This window comes from Octopus bimaculoides, chromosome 6 (genome assembly GCF_046866305.1).
Source record: "Octopus bimaculoides isolate indiv1 chromosome 6, ASM4686630v1, whole genome shotgun sequence".
In the NCBI taxonomy this organism is placed as follows: Eukaryota; Metazoa; Mollusca; class Cephalopoda; order Octopoda; family Octopodidae; genus Octopus; species Octopus bimaculoides.
In genome coordinates, this window is record NC_142933.1 from 89,825,697 (window position 1) to 89,853,226 (window position 27,530).

At 34.7% G+C, this 27,530-nt stretch overlaps 1 protein-coding gene across 8 annotated transcripts in view; it reads right to left on the bottom strand.

Moving 5' to 3' along the window:
- LOC106869351 (uncharacterized) overlaps positions 1-27,530 on the bottom strand; it is a 387,885-nt gene that overhangs the window by 258,211 nt on the left and 102,144 nt on the right. For 6 of the 8 annotated variants that reach the window (XM_089354241.1, XM_089354236.1, XM_089354240.1 and 3 more), the window contains exon 2: positions 14,616-14,628. The exons of the other annotated variants lie outside the window; for them this stretch is intronic. The gene's annotated coding sequence lies outside the window, so the exon portion shown is untranslated. The remainder of the gene's footprint in view (positions 1-14,615; positions 14,629-27,530) is intronic. 8 annotated transcript variants of the gene reach the window in all.

The window sequence follows — 27,530 nt, forward strand, 5'->3', positions numbered from 1 at the left end:
TGTGTGTGTGTGTGTACAAATGCTGAATTGTGTTGAACGTAAGAGAAAGAATGGCTCAATACATTTTGTAGAGCATATGGTTTATTGAAACTAATCATTTATCCTTGTGATTTGAATTTCCTTCTACTGTGACCTTCTCACCAGAAGATTTCAGTTTGTGAAACTTAAGTCATAGAGATAAACACCGTTTCAAAAACTATACATATTTTCAACATGTGGTGACCATTTAATTGAAACACATTTGTTCTTTCCTCTCTATCTTTTTCTCTTCTCATCTATCCTTTCCATAGAAGAGTGCATGCTTGAAACAGTCAAGACTTCTTTCAATCTTCCTGAGCATCAACATAATTCACTAAGTGTTTTATTTTTCTACATCATCTTTGTGTGTCTTTTTTTTATACCATGTATGTATGTATGCATGTACACACATACACACACACACATGCAATGGACTTCTGCACACTCACTTTGTACCAAATCCTATACAAAAAGGGTACAAGTCAACATAAGGCTACAATAGAACTTGTCCAAGGTAGTGAACAGTGGAATCAAACTCACCCCATAATCTTCACAGTTGTTATTGTTTAGTTCTTTGTTAGCCCTGATTAAGCAATCCAATGATCAAAAGTGATAAGCATCCTGTCTTTTTTGTTGTTTCTTTCTGTCGCTATAATGTGCATTATCTAATCTACCCTTAGTTTTATAAGATAACAGAATATGATTTGGAGATAATTTGGCAGTTATTTCTTGTCCAGTTGAGTAACAGTCACAATTGAAGTCACATTTTTTAAGAGGTCCACCCAGCTGCAAAAATATTTTTCTCACTGTTTTTATAGAAGAAATGACCGTAAAAATATTTGGTGAAACTGGCAAAGAGAATATTTACAATGATTTTATTCTAGCAAGGCATAGGAGAGTTTTTATAAAGAAAGAATATATAGCTGATATATTTAATTCCACTATCTTACTAGTGTTTGTATTATCACTTCCAACCCTGGAAGCATGAAAGACATAAGATCGTAGCAGAAATTGAACTTGGTAAAGTGTGTTATTAAACTTTGGATGCAGTAAAATATTTCGTATAGTACAGACCATGCCATTATCAACCTTAACCACCCATCTTCTTTTTTACCACATTTCTGTTGAAATATGTTATAGTTGCTTCAGTTAATTTTGAAAATGATGAAGAGTTCAGTAAAATAATTTTGTCCTTATTAATCTGGTATTTTGGAACATAAACTAACCTGAAATTTTGAAGGAAGGTTTTGATTTAAATCAATTTAACATGGGAAATTTAAATAAAACCAGGGCCGATGTTATGTGGGTTGGTATTAAAAAGATTAAACAAAATAATGAACTCATATAACCTTTCAGTAATTTTAGATATATAATTTAAATTAAATACTTAAGTAATTTGAAACTGAAGGTTTATAATTAGACTAAAGTAATCACTCCAAAAGTTATTGAAGTTCAGTTGTTTTTTCTGTAGATAAAACTTTATGACATTTTAAATGTTTATAGCAATGAGAAATCCTTAAAAAATTTTGTTTTCAAGATAAATAGCCAAATACTATGTATTTCAAATACTATATTGCATTAAGCGTAATTAGAGAGCATCATCTTATTTAATGAGAAATATAATTTCTATTATTGGCACAATGCCTCAAATTTGAGGGAGGAGCATAAATGATTTATTGATTCTGACACTTGACTGGTTCTTTATCTTATCAATCCCTGGAAAATAAAAAATAAAGTTGGCCTCGTCAATACAAATACTGCAAAGTACTTTGTCTAATGCTTTAATATTACCAAGCCATATCTATAATGAATAATATTACTTTCAAATTTTGGCACAGAGCCAGCAATTTCAGGTAGCAGGATGGAGGTTGGAAAGTTAATTACATTGACCCCAGTGCTCAACTGGTACTTATTTTACTGAACTGAAGGGGTGAAAAATAAAGTTGATGTTGGCAGAATTTGAACTCAGAACATAAAATCAGAAGAAATATCACAAAGCATTTTTCTGATGTGGTAATGGTTCTGCTAGCTTACTGCCCCATAATGAATAATATTGGTTTTAAATTTTGGAATAAGGCCGGTAATTTTTGATAAGAGAGTAAGTTGATTAGATAGACCCCTGTGCTCAACTGATACTCATTTTATCAACCCCAAAAGAATGAAAAGCAAAGTTAACCCCAGTGGCATTTGAACTCAAGATGTAAAGTTGGAAGAAATGCTGCTAAGTATTTTCCTGGCACAGTAACAATTTTGCCAGCTCACTGCCCTATAATGAATAATGTTAAAAAAAAGAATAATGATACACACACACACACATGTATATATTATTTTATAGATATTGCCATGGCAGAACTGGAGAAGAAATGTTGACACTACATTATTGAATATGTAAGATATGACTTTATTCCATCATTCTACAAACATGCTGTAACCAATGTGCCTGATTTGAGATAAAGTGTTTTCCAATGAATGTGTGAAACCTTCAAGATAAGAAGAGCACTTGAAAAGAATTTGTGCTAAGACAAATAAAGATTTGTCTTATTTTAAAGCACTTCCAGATCAATTTTGCAAACAACTGATGCTGTCAAGCATTTTTCTCCTTCTACATCAAAACAAAACAAAAAAAATGATGCTTTATATACCTTTTACAAAATTTCTTTACTGATTGCTAAATCCAAAAAGCCATATACTATTGGCAGAGATTCTTCTAACTCTTAGAGAAGTTCTATGCAGCATGTTGCATGAGTCAGCATCTGACATAATCTATAAAATTCCATTTAGCAATAATATGATAAATTGATGAAACAAATAAGAATATGCAAGACACATGATGGAACTTTTAGAGAACTGCCTGATTTTCTTTACAAATAAATGAAGGGATTGAAGTCTTGCTGTTAGCTTATATTTGAGTCATAAAAAAGGGAGAAATAACTCAAGAGTTATTATTTGCCATTTGCCATTCAATAAAGGAAAGTTGCTGTTTCTTGTGAAAGAAAGGTGGTGAGCTGACAGAATTGTAAGAATGCTGGACAAAATGCTTAGTGGCATTTCATCCATCTTTACATTTTGAGTTCAAATTCCATCAAGTTCGACTTTGTGTTTCATCCTTTCGGGGTTGAAAAGAAAAAGTATCATTTGAACAATGGGGCCAGTGTAAACAACTAGCCACCTCCTCTGAAATTGCTGGCCTTGTGCCAAAATTTGAATCCAATATTCCCTGTGAAAGAATTTTTATAATAATAATCACTGTTTATAGAAATTAGTTCATGGAGGGCTGCCACCATGTATTGATAACATAATTGATAAAGCCAGTGTTGAATTTATTGGTGGCACCAAGGTTGACTTTACCTTTTGGGAACGATAACATAAGTACCAGTCAAGTACTGGGGTCGATGTAATCGAGTTACCTTCTCCCCCTAGTTGCTTGCCTTGTGCCGAAATTTGAAACCAATATTCACCTGGATGTAGAATGATTAATCTCATCATTCAAATAATTTAAAGATAATTTTGTACAATTATATTTTTAGTTAAACAACAAATATTTAAATAAAACAATTTATTAAAATGTAATTTTCACCATACTATTTTTGACCAACTTTATGGATGTGTGTGTCATGAAATATCTGCACTAAAATTGGTATGGTAGGTTGAAGAGGTTTGAAGAACATTATCTTATATGTCAATATCCTGGGTTCGTTTCCTTCATGTAAATTTAATTGAAGAGAAAGAATAAGCAACTTTCACTGAAACTAAAATTAAAAGATTATCCTTTATGGCTGTTATATCCTGTTTCAAAAGATAAACACTATTGATATAATTGATAATTTCTCCTGAGATTATCCCAAGATAAAACCAGATTAGGAACATTACAATTTTACATATTTCTATTGCAATTTTAATCAGTGCTTTCTGTGGCACTAAGTCAATTAAATACTGGAACCACTCCTTGACTAATACAAATTATTGACTAAAACTACTCTGAAGAATGTCTACTTGCTGGGATTTTACTGCTTAAAATGGGTTTTATAAGATAGGAAGAATTTCTTTCATTGCTAAAATGTTGTGGCTGACAGCTGTGAGTTTGGTATGCAATTTGGGGGGATAGGATTTCTTTACACTTCTTCCCAGATTTCTATTCTCTCATGGGTATAGGGAAATATTCACACATCTGTCTGCACATCTAAAGCACACAGAGGTTTCTGAAATATATTTAAGGAAATTACATGGGTGTGTGTAAAAAAAAAAAAAAAAAAAATGAGTGGGAGAGACTCTAAGAGATGTGTAATCTTTTTCTTTTTCTTTTTCTTTTTTCTTTTTACTTGTTTCAGTCATTTGACTGCGGCCATGCTGGAGCACCGCCTTTAGTCGAGCAAATCGACCCCAGGACTTATTCTTTGGAAGCCTAGTACTTATTCTATCGGTCTCTTTTGCCGAACTGCTAAGTTACGGGGACATAAACACACCACCATCGGTTGTCAAGCAATGCTAGGGGGACAAACACAGACACACAAACGCACATACATACATATATATATATATATATATATACATACATACGACGGGCTTCTTTCAGTTTCCGTCTACCAAATCCACTCACAAGGCTTTGGTCAGCCTGAGGCTATAGTAGTAGACACTTGCCCAAGGTGCCATGCAGTGGGACTGAACCCGGAACCATGTGGTTGGTAAGCAAGCTACTTACCACACAGCCACTATGTTTCCTAAATTTATTTTGTCTATTTTTTTCTATAAAAACACTAAAAACAAATTATATTCTTTAGTTGATTCAAGCATCAAGGAGTTCCAACAAATAGGAACAAATACTAAAAGTAATTCCAAAATAAGATTTGTCATCAAATTACCAAAATCGATAGGAGAGTACCTAGAAGCGCTTAATAAGGTCAACTGCCATGAGGAGTAAAGTACTTAATGTTTTGGTCTCTGATCCTTTGTCTGAGAGTCAGGAATAGTGAACAAAAATGGTAATGTTGCTTTGATTAGTAGACAGTAATTAGTAATTTTATTCAAATTCTTGATTTTAGTGTATTCTTGATGACATTGCTTTATAAATCTGTCTTTTTTGAAGATTGAATAATTTGGGGGATGTTTGTTTGCTATTTCTCTTTTTACTTGCCTACACTAGTATTAGAGAAGTCAGGTCATACCTGCAATAAACTAAATTCTTAAATCTGGGTGGATATGTTTGACCATATTCAGAACATCAGGAACAGCAACAGCAACGAAGGTGTGATTGTGATATGATTGTAGGAATGCCTAACTTGGACAGGTTGATTGAAAGAATCAAGGATTGATGTTAAGTTGACTCACTAATGTATATACTCAATTGACACACTCCAGCTTCTAGTACACAAACATGCTGTTTCCTCTCTCTACTTTTCTACCACTGTTACAATGGCCTCTGCTGTTTGGAGCTGGCTGATCTCATTTCACTTCTCCTCAAGCATTCTTGACACATCTGTCCATCCTCTCATCACCTACCTATATTGTGTCCAACCCCACCCCAGCACCCACTCTTACCCTCCTACTCAGGATGTTGATCCTCTACATTCTAGAATTCTCTCCTGGCTAGTAATTTTTTTGTGACATCAAAGTCTAAATTCTTCAAGTACAGATGGAAATGAAATACATATGAACTTTAAGGTGCATGGCTCAGTTGTTAGAGCATTGGGCTCACAATCATGAGGTAGTGAGTTTGATTCCCAGACCGGGCTGTGTGTTGTGTTCTTGAGCAAGTCATATTATTTCACGTTGCTCCAGTTCACTCATTTGTAGAAATGAGTTGTGATGTCACTGGTGCCAAGCTGTATTGGTCTTTTCCTTTTCCTTGGATAACATCAGTGGCATGGAGAGGGGAGGCAGGTATGCATGGGTGACTGCTGGTCTTCCATAAACAACCTTGACTGGACTTGTGCCTAAGAGGGTAACTTTCTAGGAGCAATCCCATGGTCATTCATGACTGAAAGGGTCTTTACCCTTGTCTTAATCTATGAAAATCAGCATTAAAAAAATCAGTATGTATGTGTGTGTGTGTGTGTGTGTGTGTGTGTGTGTGTGTGTGTGTATGTGTGTGTGTGTATGAGTGTGTACAAGTGCTTATTTTGACTAACATTCACTAACCAGAATTTCACACATCTTATTTATTCCAGTACACACACACAACACACTGTTGCCTACAAAACATATTATAGGAAATCATATTTTAATAAATTTAAAAGATTTAGTATAACAAGAGCATCACACAGAATTTTCAAATGTATTTTGACACAATATTATTTATCTCTGTTTAGAATAGTCTTTGAACTATTTCCCCCTAAAGAACCATAAAAATGCTCTGATCAAACAGTTTATATTATTGATTTGGTGATAAAACATTTGTTAGTGATCCACTAAAATGTAAATGTGACACAAATGGTTGAATAGATTATAGATTACAGTTCTTTGAATTTACAATGCACTGAAAATGTTGATTCAACGATTTAGTCCACTAACTTATCACTTGATACAGCAAACAGAATGATATTTATATTAGTTGTGGTTTGTGGGTAGCCTAGCTACTTTAGCCATCAAATTTATTGAATGTTTTGGTGCTTAATTGTAAGAAACAGGCTTAGTGTAAACAGAGTAAGAGAGAGAGAGAGAGAGATAGAGTGAGAGAGAGAGAGAGAGAGAAAGAGAGAGAGAGAGAGAGACAGACATACAGAGAGAGAGAGAGAGAGAGAGAGAGAGAGAGAGAGAGAGAGAGAGGGTAGGTATTGATTGGCTGGTTGTTGTTTCACTCACTGATACAAAAAAAATTGATTAATGGGAAATTTATATGTAGTAAACTCTTTGGAATGCTTCTAAGTATAAGCCCATAAGTACTAACTCATTAACAGTTCTGATAGTGAAGGCCTATGATCAAAGGCTTTCCAGCCTTGACCATCATGCCTGTTTAAGGGTATCTAAAAATATATCATCTTATATAGCCATCTCTTTTTTTAGGAAAGTTCGATATAATTCAAGGGAGATTTGGTTGCTATTTCTAATAGACCAGTTGACAACATAAAGATTCCTTTGTTAGCTGGTATATGCTAGAGTTAACTGTCATGATGTATTCATTATTATGGAAATATATATGAACTGTGAAGTGCCATTAGTTGGAAGTACATGGTGTTCATAATAGATATAGGCCTAAGGGTTTAAATACTGCATAAATCTGTATCTGAGATGTAGTGGGATAACTATCAGTGTTTAGGTTGTAGATGTACAACAAATGAAGTTGATTCTTAATAAAATATATGATGTCAAGGCAGCAAACTGGCAGAATGGTTAGCACACTGAACAAAATGTTTAGCAGTATTTCGTTTGAAGTAGTTGTATCCTGTCAACTTAATGTGACAGTCCCATGAAGGGAATAATACTACTGTTGTTTAAACCTAGGAAGCTGCAACACTTCCTGTCGGCCTTGACACATTTCCTGTGTCCTTATGTTTACAAGGGGGAGACAAGCACCTCCACCCAGCTATGCCTGCATCCAGAGACATGTTTCTGAGTCTTTGCTCGTCATCAGTCTGGAGTAGCATGACCTGCTAGTCGAAGATGCCTGTTAAGCTCTTGTAAACATAATAATTCTAGTGATATACAGTCACTGATTTCAAATTTAGAAATAATACATTTCTAAATTTCTCAAGAGATTTATGCAATAGTAATACGATGAAGTAGTTGTATGCTGTCAACTTAATGTGACAGTCCCATGAAGGGAATAATACTACTGTTGTTTAGACCTAGGAAACTGCACCGCTTCCTGTCGGCCTTGATACATTTCTTGTGTCCTTATGAGAGATTTAGAAATGTATTATTTCTAAATTTGAAATCAGTGAAGGTATTTCACTAGAATTATCATATGTTTACAAGAGCTTGACAGGCATCTTCGACTAGCAGGTCATGCTACTCCAGACTGATGATGAACAAAGACTCAGAAACATGTCTCTGGATGCAGGCTTAGCTGGGTGGAGGTGCTTGTCTCCCCCTTGTAAACATAAGGACACAAGAAATGTATCAAGGCTGACAGGAAGCGGTGCAGTTTCCCAGGTCTAAACAACAGTAGTATTATTCCCTTCATGGGACTGTCACATTAAGTTGACAGCATACAACTACTTCATCGTATTACTACTGCATAAGTCTCTTTGAGAGATTTAGAAATGTATTATTTCTAAAAGTATTTCATTTGTCTTTATGTTCTGAATTCAAATTCTGCTGAAGTTGACTTTGCCTTTCATCCTTTTGGGGTCGATAAAATAAGTACCAGTTGAACACTGGGGTCAATGTAATTGACTTACATCCTTCCCCCCAAAACTGTTAGTCTTGAAACCAATAAGGTATATGATACGATTACAAAATGAAGCAAACATGAAAACAACAGCAGTTGTGTTTTTCTAAATGTTTACCGTGACTCTGCATTGATGCAATTGTTCCCGTTACAACTCATAATTGCAGGTTAAATCCCTTATCAAACAAATACGATTGCATAATCAAATATGATTTAGTATTTTAAGTGTTACAGGCGTAGATATGAAAGAGAGTAGTACTCTACACACTGACAGTAATCTATGTCAGCCTGAAAGCTAGTCAATTAATGGCTTGCAATACCAATTAATGGATAAAAAGTTCATAACAGATATAATATACTCATGACAAGATACGAAACATTTAGAGACTTAATTTGTGGGGAGATGAATTACCCTTTAGGCAGTTTAAGCTCAAAAGCTTTAATATTAGTAGCATTATTATCATTTTCTGAACAACATTGAATCATTTTCCTCAGTTATTTTGAATGTGATTGATTTACAAACAACACTGTTGTGACAATATTCTTTTCTACTCTAGGAACAATGCCTGAAATTTTTGGGGAGTGGGGGGGGGAGCAGTCGATTAAATCGACTCCAGTACGCAGCTGGTACTTAATTTATCGACCCCGAAAGGATGAAAGGCAAAGTCAACCTCGGCGGAATTTGAACTCAGAATGTAAAGACAGATGAAATACCGCTAAGCATTTCGCCTGGCGAGCTAACGTTTCTTATTTCTCTATTGCCCACAAGGGGCTAAACATAGAGGGGACAGACAAGGACAGACAAAGGAATTAAGTCGATTACATCGACCCCAGTGTGTAACTGGTACTTAATTTATCGACCCGGACAAGGATGAAAGGCAAAGTCAACCTCGGCGGAATTTGAACTCAGAACGTAGCGGCAGACGAAATACTGTTAAGCATTTCACCTGGCGTGCTAACATTTCTTCCAGCTCTCTGCCTTACTGTTGTGACAATATTAATTAAAAAATACGGTTAATTAAAATAATCTACAAAAGCATTTACATTAACTATTTATAAAACTGAATTACAATCAGAAGCCCAAAAACAATGTATTTACAACCGCCTATAACTATTACAAGGATTACAAAAAAGCAAAACATTCTCTCAGTGTCTAGTATACAGTTTCTTCATGAAATCAGTCACTGTAGACAATCTCTCACTAAACTATGGATTAGCAACAGATTGATAACCGATTATCGTTAATTCATACATCTTAACTAGTTGGGATTTAAATCACCTTGGCTTCTGAATGGTTGTAAATTGAGTTGAAAATATAAATAACTGCTTAGCAGCAACATGCTCACTCATCAATGAAATTTAGCCATGGTGTCAACACCATCACCATTACTACCACCACAACATACAGGAAATGATACAGAAAGTTATAAAGGAAAGGCATGAACGAAGTAGTAATTTCAAAAATGGAAACTTGGTTTATGTTAGCAACTGGATAAAAATATACAATAGTAACAATTGAAATATGAGAATGATTAGAAATAAGTTATAAGATTACTATTTGATGACAACTTTAAATTTCTCTCACTGGGTTATTTTGAAGATGTGAGAATGCATGGGAAGAGTTTTTGCAGATTAGAAGCCAAATAGTTTTGGCTTGAAACTTTGGCTTAGACTTGGAAATTTAAGAGGAGCCACATCATCACAACAATAGTAAAAATCCTCATCCTCATCATCATCATCATCATCATCATCGTCATCGTCATCATCATTATCATCATTATTATTTAATGTCTGTTTCCTTTGCTGGCATGAATTGGATGGTTTAACAGGAGCTGATAAGCCAGAAGATTTTTGCCATGACAACGTAAACTCTTTTCCAACTATTTACTATCACTGTTGATGATAGTAGTTGCATCTCAGTGAAAACAAGTGTTGGTGCTGCATGCAAACCAACAATCCCAACTGTTTTCAGTTGTGAAATCATGACCTAAAACTATACACCATAATGGTAAAAAGATAGATAACAAAAAAATTTGCTCTAATTTAGTACATAGAGTTTTGTGGATATTAATCTAGTAAAAGCAAGAGAAATATCATACTTAGAAAATTAGTTACTTGCAGTTCTTAGTTGAAATTTACAGATGTCTGTAGCATATTGGAATTCATGGATTAAATGTAATTTCCAATAAACAACATTTCCTATCACAAAAATATTTTACAACTGCTGCAATAACAACAACAACAACAACCATTGTTGTGCTTCTTAAATCAGTCATAGAAAAATTTATAAATTAAAGGATTTTATATAATAATTTTTTGGAATATCTTTAAGTATAAACTCTTGTGTAACAACTCATCATCATCATCATCATCATCATCGTTTAACGTCCGCTTTCCATGCTAGCATGGGTTGGACGATTTGACTGAGGACTGGTGAAACCGGATGGCAACACCAGGCTCCAATCTAATTTGGCAGAGTTTCTACAGCTGGATGCCCTTCCTAACGCCAACCACTCAGAGAGTGTAGTGGGTGCTTTTACGTGTCACCCGCACGAAAACGGCCACACTCGAAATGGTGTCTTTTATGTGCCACCCGCACAAGCCAGTTCAGGGGCACTGGCAACGATCTCACTCGAAAATCCTATGGGAGCCAGTCAGGCAGTACTGGCAACGGCCATGCTCAAAATGGTGCATCTCATGTGCCACCTGCACAAGAGCCAGTCCAGGGGCACTGGCAACGATCTTACTTGGCTTGTCGGGTCTTCTCACGCACAGCACATTTCCAAAGGTCTCGGTCAGTAGTCATCACCTCGGTGAGGCCCAATGTACGAAGGTCTTGCCTCACCACCTCAGCCCAGGTCTTCCTGGGCCTACCTCTTCCACGGGTTCCCTCAACTGTTAGGGTGTGGCACTTTTTCACGCAGCTATCCTCATCCATTCTCACCACATGTCCATACCAGCGCAATCGTCTCTCTTGCACACCACAACTGATGCTTCTAATGTTCAGCTTTTCTCTCAAGATACTTACACTCTGACGGGTATTCACATTGACATTACACATCCAACGGAGCATACTGGCTTCATTCCTTGCGAGCTTACGTATGTCCTCAGCAGTTACAGCCCATGTTTCACTGCCATGTAGCATGGCTGTTCGTATGCATGCGTCATACAGTCTGCCTTTTACTCTGAGTGAGAGTCCCTTTGTCGCCAGCAGGGGTAAGAGCTCTCTAAACTTTGCCCAGGCTATTATTCTAACAGCTACACTTTCAGCGCACCCACCCCCTTCCCGATGGTTATATGCAATAAGTAATTAAGGGCACTTGTGGCTGGTGTAGATGTTAAAGGGTTAAATATAATGCCCAATCAACAATAACTTTCTCATGCTAATGAGTTGAACATCGTTTTGATTTGGTTTCCAAGAATATGAGTATTGTCAGGGAAATGAAATGGCTAAATATGGTTAGATATCTTTATTTTGTTGGTAATGAGAGAAAAGAAAATAACAAAGAAAACAACTGAGAAAAGCAACTGTAGAAAGAAAAACATTCTTTTTCTTTGGCAGTTGTGATTTGCTTGTGTCTCTGGGCAAAATATTAAACTAAATTTGAAATACTTTGCATTCATTTAAGATATTAATAAGAAACATGGATGAGTGACTGTGATAACAGACTTTTAGTTAATGGTTTTTGAGCTCATATCTTAATGCAAGTACATGTATTATGACCTTAGGCACTCCTTATTCATTTTTTTTATGCCTAATTAAAAAGTCATAATAACTAGCCATGCTATTTCTGGTAATAATTTCTAGTTTTGTTGGAGTGCTTGTATTGCCATCAATATGTTAGTTCCAGCATAAATATTACTGTATGAAGCAATACTAACCTATTCTAAACTTCATCAAAATCTAGAGGAATGAGAGAAAGGAAAAGGAAGAGAAGAAAACCATAGTAGTAGTAGTAAAATTGCTATAGTAAGTTTTAATTAAAGTGTTTATAAGTAATATAATCTGCCAGACTGGATGTTTTTTATGCAACAGATTGTGAAATTTAAAAGCACATTTTCTGAAACATGAGTAATTTACTTTTAAACTTTTAATTAAATTAATAAGTTGTTTCTGTTCTAATTAGCCAAATTAAAATTTTGCGAGAGTTTTCAAATTAAAAAAATCTTATGCTAGTTGTGTTGTGCCTCTTGACTTTTGAAGAATTTAGCTTTCATAAGAGTTAGAAGCTGTTTACTGCAGACCTTTTTGACATCAACCCGCCTGAGACTGCCCCTGCTTCTATGATAAAAAAAACCTTCCCAGTTTAAAGTGTTCATATCTAAATTTAAACTTTCCATCAAAGATTTTATGTAACAATGTTTTCTCAAGTCATTTTCAAAACACCAACTAAATCTTGTTTATTTTAAAAAATAATTGAAACACATAGGCAGAGTATTTCATTAGAAATATGATCACAAAAGGGTAACAATGTCTATAGATAATGAGAATTTTATTAGCTCTAACGAAATTTTCCTTAAATCTTTCCATCTTAACATTTTCTTGTCCATTTCTTGTTTCTTCGTGTTATTCACTCTCATTTGGCAAAGCAATTAAGGATAATGGTCAAAGTAGAGCTGCTGATTAAAATAATTACATTAATCGCTTCTCTCCCCAACACACATCTTGAATCTACTTTTAAATATGGCAATCATAAACGATAGAATTAACCATCACCTAAGAGGATAATAATCTTACTATAAGTATCTGGCTTGGTTCAGTGAGGATAGCTGAGTTCAAAGTTTGATGAAGAGTGTTTTTAATGATTTAATGATATTAAATGGAATAAACTATTTCATGTTTAACAAAGTTAATTTAATTTAATTTATACATATCAGTGCACACAAGTGCATAAAATAAGATATGCACACAGAAATAACAATATGGACTGGATGTTGTCACTTAGCCCTCAGGTCAGCTCTGATAAAACAAACTTGTAATCAACCTATTCCACTAATGACCATCCTGCCTTTTTTCAGGCATTTGTACTTTGAACTACATTGTTCACTGTATCCTTCTCAATTTTTAAGATAATAGGATATATTTTGAAGGGGATTTGGCTGCTATTCCAAGAAGTCTGGGTAACCTATAGAGAAGATCCACTTGATGGTTTACTGAGGCAGGATGCCAGGAGGACATGTAGATAAAGCAATGGATTACAATCATATAAATACAGATCTGTATGGCAGGTCATAGGCATTTTTTGTGTCTTGAGGAGGTAAAATCATAATAAATAACTGAGAAGCTTTCTGGAAAGTTAACTTTGATAGACTAGTATCCTATCCTGTGAATATTTGTCTCATCTGTTCAGTGTTATTGAGACTAATTAAACACACATCCAGTGGATTCCATTTTAGCTTTTTTTAATATTTTCTAATTTTTAAAAATATTTTCTAATAGTTGGAGCATATGGTTATTATAATTGAAAACTCTTCTAGCATTATCTACTTCGTCATGTTGTGCCTACTTCCAGTAGAATATCATGCATAAATAAGTTTTGAATGTATATTCTGCATTTAGAATCATAACTTCTCATCTACCGTGCTTCAGTCTAACATATTTGTAAATATGAATCACTTCGGAGTTCAAAATCTTAAATTCTCTCAAAATTAACTTAGTTTTTGTTCCTTAAGTCTTTAACATTGAGATTAATCTGTCAAATTTAATACTTATTTACTCACATTGTTTTGAATTCATCATAGTTTTGAGATTTTTTAGAATGACTATGTGTGGTAGGTATGAAAAGCCAGAATTTAATAGCTTGAGCATAAAACAGGTAGAATATTTTAGCCAGCTATGGTCAGTTTAAATGCTAAAGGGTACGTTTTGATACCAATCTGCATGCAACTACCCTTGGTTCAATAATATAAACTTCTAGTTTTAAAATGGTTTTAGTTAAATCCTTCAATCAAAATTTCATGTTAAGTTTTGCTTTAAATGCCATTTAATAATAGCAGAGTTATTTTATGAAATATTTCATTATTTTCAAAATTAATGTAGAATATTGTAACAAAAATGGTAAAAGAGGAAGAAAATTGTAACAAGAATGGTAAAAGAAGAAGAAAATAAGTACTAGTTGTAGATATTCTCTTCCAGAAGTAGATTCCATAAGTTCCATTTAATTCCTCAAAACTCTGTGTTTGTTTCTAAGTATTTTTAGAAACCAAAACTCATCCACCAAAATTATGCCTGAAAAAATCATTATTTATGTAAAATTTAGAAGATACTTACCACTTAATAGTACCTGAAAAAGAAATAGAAAATAATTTTAATAAAAATCATACAAGTTGCAATGATGAATTATCACAAACATTTGAAAACTTTGGAGACATTTAACATTTTATATGGGATTACAAAGTCTTGGACAATAATTTCATTTGATTTATCAAGTTATGTATTGATATCTGTGTATCAATGAATTTATAAACCAAGTTAGCGACTTCCTTATCTGTTATGACAGCTATAAAGTTATCTGTTGGTATATTACTATTATTTATTATTAAAATGTTGATTTATATATATATATATATATATATATATATATATATATATATATATATATGTACATACATATATATACCACATACACACACACACACACACACACACACACACACACACATATACATACATACATATATATATATATATATATATATATATATATATATATATACACATATATATATATGTATATATACATACATACATACACATATATATATATATACACACACACATATATATATATTTCAATCAATAAACCAATATACTTATCTATTTTATCAGTAATTGTTTAATTTATCTTTTTAATGGAATCATTTTGTGTGAAAACTTATTCTAATAAATAAAAGTTGTTGTTGACTCTATTTCCATACATTGAGAGTTTGTGTTTCTTTTATGATTTTCTAATGCAAATTAGCATCCATTTAACATTTGCAAAAGATAAGATAGTAACAGAGTAAGTTTGCCTTTCTAGTGAAAAAAAAAAAGAAAAAAGCAAAACAAAAACCTCAGCGTATAGTGAAATCTGTAATTTAGATGTTCCTTCCCTGGCAACAAAATATAACATTAAGCAATAAATAGGCCCAATGTGCGAATAACAATAACAATAACAACAAATTTGGGTTTACTTTTGTTTTATAATTACACAGATGACCAATTTTCGATGGAGAGAAGGATATAGTCAATTGAATTACCCCATTATACTACTGATGCTTATCTGATTATATTCAAAGGTGTTTGAATTCAGAATAAAGAGATACTAAATGAAATGCCATTAAACAACAAGTCTAACATTGTAGCATATGTAAATACTTTCCCACTCTAATAAAAAACAACAATTATAAAATTCAGATAACTATGTTGTTTTTGTCAGTTTTGTTTTTTGTTTTGTCGTGTTTTTCTTTCTTCCTAGGTATGGAAGTCACAAGAATATGAGAGAGAGGGAAAATGTAAATACTGATAATAAATACTATGATTTGATATCTAGCTTTTGAACACAGAGAAATGAAGTTTTTCAAAAGGACAACAATGTATCAACGAAAGAAGTTGAGAAAACTCTCCAAATAAAAAATATCAACAAATATGAACATAAAAGAAAGAATCCCTGTAATTACAGACGTCTAGCAACAGTCTGTGAAAATAAGCATAAAAATCAAAAGAAATTCTTGATAAGTGTTCCACATCTAAGATAAAAAAAAAAACAAAAAAAAAACAGTGTTCAACTGAAGTGAATATATATCTTTTGAAAAAAAGTACTTTGAGAAAAAAATATCAACAAAAACAGAATGGCTTCTAATGACAAACTTACTCGAAGATCTAAATAGAGTAAAATATATCATGCATAAAAGTGTAACATTAACTTTGTGGAGATGAAAACTGCTGAGGTTTTTTATATTGAAGAAGATGGAACACTTTTTACAAGAGACAAAAACAAAAAAAAGAGCCGTGTAATTTTAAAATTCCTTTAAAAATATTTGAATTTCAAATAGACAAAAAAAAAAAGGCAAGCTGATAGATTAGACCAATTACTTGATGCATGGCAAGATCTTCATAAATTCTATGAATGGTATAATCTTATGTTTCTTATATTGTTACCCCTATCCCCATCTCTGGATTGTTGAATTTAAAATAATTTTTGGAAGTTATAAAAATTTTCATAAATTAAAGACCTGTAAACTAGAGATAGAAATATATAATCTATTTATAGATTTAAATAATAAATATAGACATTAAAACTCCCTTTCTTATTGCAAGAGCTTTTGGTTTATGCCTCTATCAAGCATGTTAATGTTTTCAATACCAAGTCACTTAGAATCACCACAAAGTTTATGGTTCAAAACCTTTGCGGGTGAAGTGTTCATATTTGAGTTAAAATCTGTCAATTTATGTTCCATTGAATAAAGGACTTTATAGAATCCTTTCATAATTCTTAATTATTTCCAAAATTAATAGGAACACACAAGTAGAATATGTCTTTGGGAAAAATGATCACAAAAGGGCTAACCAGAAGTAAAACAATTCCTACCTAAGATTTGAAACCTTGTTGCTTTCGCTAAGATATTATCCCTCACCTAAGTTTCTGTCATCAACATCATGCTCATCCTCATCATCGTTTTTGCAACATCTTTTACCATGGTGATATTGGTTTAACAAGACTTCTTGAGACAATATTGCATGACTGGATGTCCTTTTGTATGTCAACTTTTTTCTCTTGCAAATAAGGAACTTTATTCTATTAGTGTTTCACACATCAAACTACTGAGCTATAGGAAATTTTGTTTTTGCACTGTTAGTGATGTGAAGTCATGCAGAGACAAACACACACATACGAGAGGGTACCCAAAAGAAACAAGAATTTTGCAATATTATTTTATTCACTTAGTTTTACATGTTTACATTTTTATCACCTTCAAAGTATTCTCCATTTGAAGCAATGCATTGGTCCAGACACATTTTCTACTGTTCAGAGCAGTGTTGGAGCTCTTGTGAAGTGATGCCTTTTAATGACTCTGCTGCTTTTTTCTTCTCCTCTTCCACATCTGCAAATTCCATAGCACCAGCTTTCGTTACCAGTGATGACTTTTGAAAAAGAAAGTCCAGATCAACTGTTCTCTCAGTTCCCAACACACATTTAATCATGACTCATTTGAACTTCCATGAGCAAGCAAGGCACAAATTTTGTTGCAACTCTTTTCACTCGTTGACAAGAGCTCCAGGACACACCAATCATATCTAGTTCGTCAATTATCCAGTGATGGTCCTCCAAGATCAGTTCATGAATTTTCACGATGTTTTCATTCATTCAGGAGATCAATGATTGTCCTGGACGAGGTTGGTCTTCAAGCGACCAGTGACCATTCTTAGAGCATGAAAATTACTCATAAAATTGTGTTTTGCTCATGGCAGCATCCCTCTAAGCTGTTTGAAGTATGACAACTATTTCAGCTACCTTTTTCTCCAGCAGAATACAGAATTTCATGGAAACATGCTGTTCTTTCATTTCAGCCAGTGCAAAAAATCAACGAATAGGAGAGAAGCACTGCAAAACAAAGATACACCATGTGGCAGTACGACTCCAATCGATGACACTGGTCAGCAGACTGATGCCTGAAGGTTGCATCAAATGGCTTCTTGCAGCAGAAAACCGAACTACAACAGGCTTGTTCCACAGAGAACGTTTCCAGTTACTTTTGGCTATCTCCTCATATATAACAAGTTTTTTTGTACAGTTTCACTTACAAAACATCACTCAACTCAAGGCTATTGCACAAGTCACTTGTTTAAACCATCACCCAGTAGGAGCCACTCTGAAGTCATGTGATTGAAAGTGCACTTTCTAACCACACAAACCCTGCTTGTACAAATAATACAATTAGCAGTAGAAGTAATAGTCTTTAAAAAAATTGAGATTTAATATGTTTATCATTACAGCATATTGAATCTAATGAGTTGTTGATTAATTCAAATGAGCAATATCTTATTTCATTCATAAATATAGTGTAAGATGACTCACTGTTTATTAATTAACTAGTGTTGAGTTACACTCCATTACTTTAGAACCATTTACATTTCAGCCAATCTCTTATATAAGAATTCCACTTTGTTTTTCTATAAACTAGGAATTATAATTAAGAAATCGTTTTGATAAGATGTAGAGTTTTTGCAACTGACAGAGAAAGAACTTTGGTAAATGATATCTTGCTTGTATCAGCTAATACTTCCCAGGCATCTAACCACTCTTTCTGAGACATGCAACCATTACGTCCAGGCATATAACCACCACTTCCTGGAGATATTGCCACTACTTCCCAGGCATGTAACTACTTTCTGTCAGGTATGTAACCACCACTACCCATAAAATGTAACCATTTCTTCTGAGACATGTAACCATTTCTTCTCAGACATACAGCCACTGCTTCTTGGATATGTAACCCTTACTTCTCATAAATGATTAAATGCAAATGTCTGAAATGAGTTGTTGCTAATGCAATTTATAAGTTTTCAGACCTGATAACAACCAGAGATCCAATTAGCTGAAATACAGTGTAAATGAAAATATTAAAGTGTTTTTTTTTTGTTTTTTCCTCTACAAAACTGTTAATTAGTCTGAAAATGTATAACCATGCCATTTCCTAGTTCTGAGTTCAAATCTTGCACAGATTGCTTTTATCTTTTTAATCTGAAAATATCACTAAAAATAAGTACCAGTAATACACTAGGGAAGGCAGAATTGATAGGAGGCTGAATTGTTAGCACAACAGACAAAATGTTTAGTGGAAACTCTTTCAGTTCTTTACATTATGAGTTCAAATTCTGCTTTTCGTCCCTCAAAGGTCAATAAAATAACATACCAGTCATGTATTGATGTCTATATAATTGACTTGTTCCCTCCCTTCAAAATTGATGGCCTTCTGCCAAAAGAAGAAAGAGTAATATAAGACAGTAACATCTATAGCTGTAACTTCATAAGTGCCAATTAGTATTTAATAAGTTTATTCATTTCTTAAATCAATAAAAAGCTTTTGTAATATGATTGTGATTGTTATTATTGCTAAGCCTCAAGTCAACCTTAATCAAGCAAATCATTGACCAAAAGTCATTCCTTCCAAGACCATTCCATCTATTTTTACCTTTTCTTTTCAGTTATAATGTATTTTAGATCATATTATCTAACATGTCCTTTCTTTAAGACAGTATAAAGTGATCTGAGGGAGTTTAGTTACTATTTCTGCCTGGCCAAAAAAGCATATAGAAATTCTTTTGTTGGCTCAACAATGTTATTATCAATTATAATGTTAGTAGTACTTATAGCAATGGTAACATTTCAGAAACTGGTACTTATGATACTAATAGTTTCTTTTACTAGCTTACAAGGGCTCTTATAAATTGCCTAAGGCACCAAGTTTCCCAATGGGCCCACCCAGCTAGGTTTAGCATTATTTCAATGATCAGATGAGAACCAGTGTTACAATGTGAAATAGCCTGTCTGTACTGCTATTATTGCATGTGATCATGCATCAAAAGGATGGAGCTTTGTTCTAGTTTTTTCTTAGCCCCAGGTCAGTCCTAATCAAACAGACTTATGATCAAAGACATTCCAGCTGTAATAATGCCAGGTTTTGGTATTTATTTACTCAACTTCAGAGAGATAAAAAGCGAAGCTGGCTGCATCAAGATATAAACTCAAAACTTAAAGGAATGTGACTAAATATTCTTTTCTACTCTAGGCACAATGCCAGAAATTTGCAGGGAGAGGGCCAGTCAATTAGATCAACCCCAGTATGTAAATGGCACTTAATTTATTGATCTCAAAACGATGAAAGGCAAAGGTGATCTTGGTGGAATTTGAACTCAGAACGTGAGGATAGACAAAATACTGCGAAGCATTTCACCTGGCGTGCTAACGTTTCTACCAGCTCAGTGCCTTAGGAAAGTAACTGTTTCTACTAGGTTGTGCGATAACCCAGAAACTTCAATGGCTCTTATTATTATTATTATTATTATTATTATTATTGTTGTTGTTGTTGTTGCTATTGTTATTTGTATTGAAATTACATTTCATATTCTTGTACAGACATTATTCCTCTGAACCAGGCCTACTTAGGAAAACTTTCCCAACTTTCTGACAACTTCTCATTAAATTCATTGCTGCAGGACATCGCCATCTTGTAAGGAAAGTTAAAACATAAGATAACAATCTGGGGGGGGGGGGGGGTCAAAGATTAGATTTCCTGACCAATGTTGATTCTTCATAACCAACCAAACTGCACCTGAAATATCAGAACCATATGCCATAAAAATACTTGCCATCACCCCTACCACCACCCTCACAACCATTACCCAGTACTGTTGTTAGTAACTTTATCTATTGTCAATACTGTTGCTACCTAACAACATCACTACTTACCCCCCCCCCCCCAATCACCATCACCATCACCATCATTATTACTCACAAAGGCACTGAAGATGCCTACCGTTATTCCATTACACACCTGCAACAAACAGTAATTCTCACTGTTTGTTAACACTACCGTTACAACAACTACTGTAGCCCCTTCCATTTGTCAGCCTCAACATCTGCTTACTACTACTACTACTACTACTACTACTACTACTACTACTACTACCACCACCACCACCACCACCACCACCACCACCACCACTATTACTACTACTACCACTACTACTACTACTATTATTACTGCTGCTGCTGCTGCTACTACTACTACTACTACTATTATTACTGCTGCTGCTGCTGCTACTACTACTACTACTGATGATGACAATAATGATGAGGATAATAATGATGATGATGACAATGATGGTGGTGGTGGTAGTGGTGATATTGGTGATGGTGGTGGTGATGATGATAATGATGATGCTTCTCCCATCACATTGTGTTCCATATATTAAAAAAAAAAAAAATTCTAGTTATGCTAATCACACTCCAACATCCTAAATCTATAAGATGAGCCAATGGGGCTACTATTGCATGGTTCTTCAGCATGCTAGAAATAACAGCCAAATTTCCCTAAAACCACACACCACTATCTTAAAAAGAGACACACATTGGACAATATAGTCTAAGCGTTATTATTCCTGAAAAAAAAAAACGAAATGAAACGAAAAGAACTGGATGGCCATGGCTGGATTATCTTTCATCATATGACTTTTTAGTCAGGACTTATTTGGGTCTAATCAGCAACAACAGTTACTACTAGCCTACTACTGAGCTGGACCTTTCCTGTCTCCCCTATCGTTATTGTTATTATTGGCCCTCTGTCGCTTATGACGTCAAGGGTTCCAGTTGATCCGATCAACGGAACAGCCTGCTCGTGAAATTAACGTGCAAGTGGCTGAGCACTCCACAGACACGTGTACCCTTAATGTAGTTCTCGGGGAGATTCAGCGTGACACAGTGTGACAAGGCTGGCCCTTTGAAATACAGGCACAGCAGAAACAGGAAGTAAGAGTGAGAGAAAGTTGTGGTGAAAGAGTACAGCAGGGTTCGCCACCATCCCCTGCCAGAGCTTCTTGGAGCTTTAGGTGTTTTCGCTCAATAAACACTCACAACGCCCGGTCTGGGAATCAAAACCGCGATCCTATGACCATGAGTCCGCTGCCCTAACCACTGGGCCATTGCGCCTCTACTCTCCCCTATCACTACTGCTTCAACAGCCAAACTCTGCCATATACCACAACCAATTAAATCTTTTGATCCACCTGTTTCTGCTGCTCCTCCCATTTTTATGTATCAGCCTCCAAAATTTTGTACTAAAAACCACTATACAGTATTTCCTCTCCTAAATTGAATCCCTTTGAAACACCCTTTCTGCACTTCTTCTTTCTTTAGTTATTATGAATATGTTCAAACTGAATCATCATCATCATCATCATCATTGTTTAACGTCCGCTTTCCATGCTAGCATGGGTTGGACGATTTGACTGAGGACTGGCGAACCAGATGGCTACACCAGGCTCCAATCTGATTTGGCAGAGTTTCTACAGCTGGATGCCCTTCCTATATTAATTACATTTACTTCTTCAATTCATTTGTCTTATAAAGGTAGAAAAGGCTACCAGTATTGCTCTTCCTTCTCAAATTTGCAAACAGAAAGTCATGGTAGTAGCAGTAATAGTAGCAGTAGTAGTTGATACTACTGTGACAACCACCACCATTTATCCGCTTCGTATGACAAATTTCATTATATGCACCCCCCCCACACACACACACACCAAAACATGCATACATAAGCAAACAAAGATGTGCACACACCTGATGGTGTAAATTGATATGAAAGTGCTGAGTTGTGAAAATGCGCAGTTTGATTGTTGACTTCGACATTAGGCCATCTGCTCAAAGACATGGTTGGGCAGCTGCCATAATCAGCAAGATATCAATGTTATACACATGAGACATTAAAATTTCGTTCTGTCAGAAAGTGAGTAATTTGAAAAACAGTTGTTGCAGAAGGCAAAATGTGCTTTGGAATGGTCTGAAAGTGAACTACCTAAACCAGACAGACAGATTGCTTTGTTTTCCTTTGAATCATATTGGCAAAGCTGATAGAATTTTTTTACTTTGTTTTTAATATCTCCCTGACAACTGAAGAACTGTGCTGCGGAGATACAGGCAAATATCTAAGTAAGAATGAGTATATATATAACTTTTAATGGTGGAACTTGAAGTTAGATAAAGCTATGAATAATAGCATTTAAATATTTAAATATTGGGTTAAAAAGCTCTTTGAATGGAAGGGCAGCATTTGACTTTTTCCATTCAGAAGGTTTCTTAGCTCAATCATGTAACCCTTTAGCATTTAAACCAGCCATATCCGGTTCAAGTATTCTACCAATTTTATGTTGAAGCTGACCAGGTCCAGCTTCTCTCATATATTTTACAGTATCAATCTAACAATAAACAATCGCATCAGCAAAACTTCAAAACCATAGGACAATGCATGATTAATTGAAAACAATGTGAATAAATAAGCTTTGCCTTTGACAGAGTTATCTTAATGCTAATGGGTCAAACACTATTATTCATAGCTTTATCTAAGGCAATGATCTAGGAGGTGCAATTGCCCAGTGGTTAGGGCGGCAGACTCGTGGTCATAGGATCATGGCTTCGATTCCCAGACCGGGCGTTGTGAGTGTTTATTGAGCGAAAACACCTAAAGCTCCACGAGGCTCCGGCAGGGGATGGTGGTGAACCCTGCTGTACTCTGCCACCACAACTTTCTCTCACTCTTACTTCCTGTTTCTGTTGTGCGTGTAATTCAAAGGGCCAGCCTTGTCACACTCTGTGTTGCGCTGAATATCCCCGAGAACTACGTTAAGGGTACACGTGTCTGTGGAGTGCTCAGCCACTTGCACATTAATTTCACGAGCAGGCTGTTCCGTTGATCGGATCAACTGGAACCCTCGACATTGTAAGTGACGGAGTGCCAACACTAAGGCAATGGGCTAGTGATCGGGTAGAATCCTTGGTATGCCAAACAAAATGTTTAGTGGCATTTCATCTGTCTATTTCACGTTCAAATTCTGCCAAGGCTGAGTTTGCTTTTCATCTTTTCAGGGTCAATGAATTAAGTACCAGTTGAATACTGGGGTAAATTATATCGACGAACTTCCTCTTCCAGAATTGTGTCTATAGTAGAAAAGATTGTTTATAACTTTATCTACTTCAAGTTCTATAGTAATAATAATAATAATAATGAAATTACAGTATATAGTGCTCAGGTGCAATTTATCTCATCAAAGGTGCATGTACAGTACATAGAATTATGTACAAAAGCCAGGAAAGTGAACAGTGTATGAGTCATGATATACATGTGTGCATGCGTATGGAGGGTGGGGGGGGGGATACCAGGTGTAGTGTTGGCAAATTTCAGGAAGCATGGAGGTTTTAAAGGATGCAGTGTCTCGGCAACAAACATGATTTATTTCATGCCTCTTTCCTGTTCTTATAACTTGTTATTGGCAGGAAAATAGCACCCAGTACAATGCTGTGAGGTACTTGGTGTTAGGAAGAGAATTCAGTCATAGAAAACATATCAAAGCTGACACTAGAGATCAGTGCAGCCCTGCAGCTTGTCAGATCCTGTCAAACTGTCCAACCCATGCCAGCATGGAAAATGGATATCAAAAGATAATGATGATAATGATAATGTATATACACGGGACATTTTGTGTGTGTGTGAGGATATACAGAAAATAGTGATAATAAAACAGTTGGTAAAGAACAGGAATTTTGGAAACTAAAATTCATTAATTCACTAATCCACATCCAAATCTTCAAGGACTGATAAAATAATTGTCAGGAGTATAATGGAGAAAATTCAATATTCTTTTTATCCATCAGAGGAATGTCAGTTCCTTTCAAAAGAAATCCATTATTCTACTCAAAGAGTAGTTGGAATACTTCAAAGGATAAAGAGTTAAACTCGATGTTTTATGGTATTTAGATTAATAATCACACAATTTCGTGGTCTAAATTCAAAGTAGAATTTTTTTGTCCTTTTGTCTCTGGAGAGTCAGTGATGTAAATGCCATTAAGATATTGGAAACTTAATCAATATCCTACAAGATTAAACAAAAGTAAATACTCTTTTTGACATAATACGTGGTAAATTTCCGGAGATAACTTGATTTGAGCCAAACTTTCTGTTTATGTCTTGTAATGGTATCCAACTCTGTTCTGTTGAAGAAAAGTGAAGGACAGATAATAAAAAAGAGAAAATGAAAAAAATGTTAATCTATTCTGATGATTGGGCAGCAAGGAGGAAGGACTAAATTGATAAATGTAGCAGTAATTAAGTAGTAAAAAATGTCACAAGTATTTTACATTTGTCTTTAACTCCTAGTCTTCAGAACTACTATTACAATATGTTGAGAGAGAGAGAGAGAGAGAGAGAGAGAGAGAGGGGGAGAGAAGGAGAGATAGATAGATAGATAGATAGATAGATAGAGAGAGAGAGAGAGAGAGAGAGAGAGAGAGAGAGAGAGCAATGAGAAAAAAGAATGCTCTTTGTTTGCAACTCTCTAGCTAAGACTAAGACTTTTGATGTTGGCATAAAGTCTGATATTTATTAAAGGGAAGATAAAAAAAGATTGTTTATAATTTTCACGAGTACTTTGAAAATATAAATAGAAATTACAAATGAGAATCATAATAAAATTTCAGGATAATTCATGTCAATCTAGCAACAAAAATGGTTCCTATAGGATAATGGTTATTACCATTGTGAGCACTTTAGTTAAGTAATGAACTTTTTACCTGATATAAGACCACAACTGTAAACAAAGTACAGTCAATCAAAAAGTTTTTATCAACCTAATTTCACACACAAAAACATGGATCAACCCAAGACTATATAAGAAGACACTTTCCCAGGATGCTGTACAGTAGAACTGAATGCAGGACCTGATGATTGAAGAAAAAATTTCTTAACAATTTGGCCATTCCTGTGTTCTCATCATATACATTATCAGAATTGGTATAGGAGCTTTTACCAACATCTTCCAAATAATTAATAAACTACTAAAAAATTTTCTTGAACAAATCCCAGTTTCTTCTAGTTCTAGTTCAACATTTTTGGTCCTAAAACCAAGAACAATCAGCCCAATATTATTAGAATGATGTTTGCAATTCAAAATTTCATTGAATGAAGATTTCTACAATGTGGCCAATGTTATTTAATACAAAAGAACAGCAACAACAAAAGCTACATAAAAAAGAAAATAATCATCTATCATTAGACAACTGTTAGATTTATGCCTGCTTAACCATGAACTAGACAGTCTCTGTATGGTCACTGCCTGTTAGAAATAGCAGTTGAATCTCCCTCAAATAACATCCTATCATATGAAAAGAAAATTAGAGGGATACACTGGACAATATAGTTTCTTATTTCTTTACTGCCCACAAGGGGCTAAACATAGAGGGGACAAACAAGGACAGACAAAGGGATTGAGTCGATTACATCGACCCCAGTGTGCAACTGGTACTTAATTTATCGACCCCAAAAGGATGAAAGGCAAAGTCAACTTTGGCGGAATTTGAACTCAGAACGTAATGTCAGACGAAATACCGCTAAGCATTTCGCCTGGCATGCTAACGTTTCTGCCAGCTCGCCGCCTTATAGTTTCTGATATGCAATGTCAGGACAATATAGTTTCTGATATGCAAACACATGGAGTTGGGTACTACTGGATGGGTACATACCTTTTATCAAAGTGCTGTTGCATTCAGTCAGGGCTGACCTTGGGTTAAACAAGAACAATGACAATAACCATACAGCTAAAATACACACACACACACATTTCTTTCTTTTTTTTTCTCTCATTTCCTTCTTTCTGCAAATACACCAAGTTATTAGTAAAGATATCCCCTCAGGTGAGGTTGAGTCTTTAATTATTCATGCACTGGTACACATACCTAAGAACATCTGTGTTTCTGATATTTGTATAAATATTCATAATATGTGACAAAATGTTGCTGACATTCCCTATTTAATTTTACTGATGTGAATAATGGAAGAAAATACTTGACACTGCATAAACTACAACAAAGAAACCCTGTCACTTCGTTGGCAATTTGCTCCTGCTCTATTGCAAAGGTAACACCTAAATAAATATTAATTTATTCATTATATAAATTAAATGATCTTTTAAAACTTAACTTGTTTCTTGGTCTTATGCCATGCATAGAATAACAAAAAAAAAACACCTAATTAATTTGATGATTCAGATGCTAAAATTTGGCTAACATATGCATAAATGAATTTTCTATGCTCAGTTAATTTCTTTCGTTATCATTAATTCAAACATCATCCCCGCTGCCACCACCACTGCCAACAAAACTATTGTCATCATCACACACATTACTAATGTTGCCCCGCCTCACTACTGCCACAGGTATCATCCCTACCATTGTCCTGTTGTCAGACACACCTCTTCCTCTACTATCGAGACACTATCAATAACTGTATTCCACCACCACCATTGCTATCATTGAGATAAATAACAATCTATTGCACATGTTGTATACTTGAATATTAAGCTTTAGAGAAAGAAACACTGTACATACATATGCAAAAAAAAAAGCAACAAAAAAATAAATCACCTACTTTAACAAGA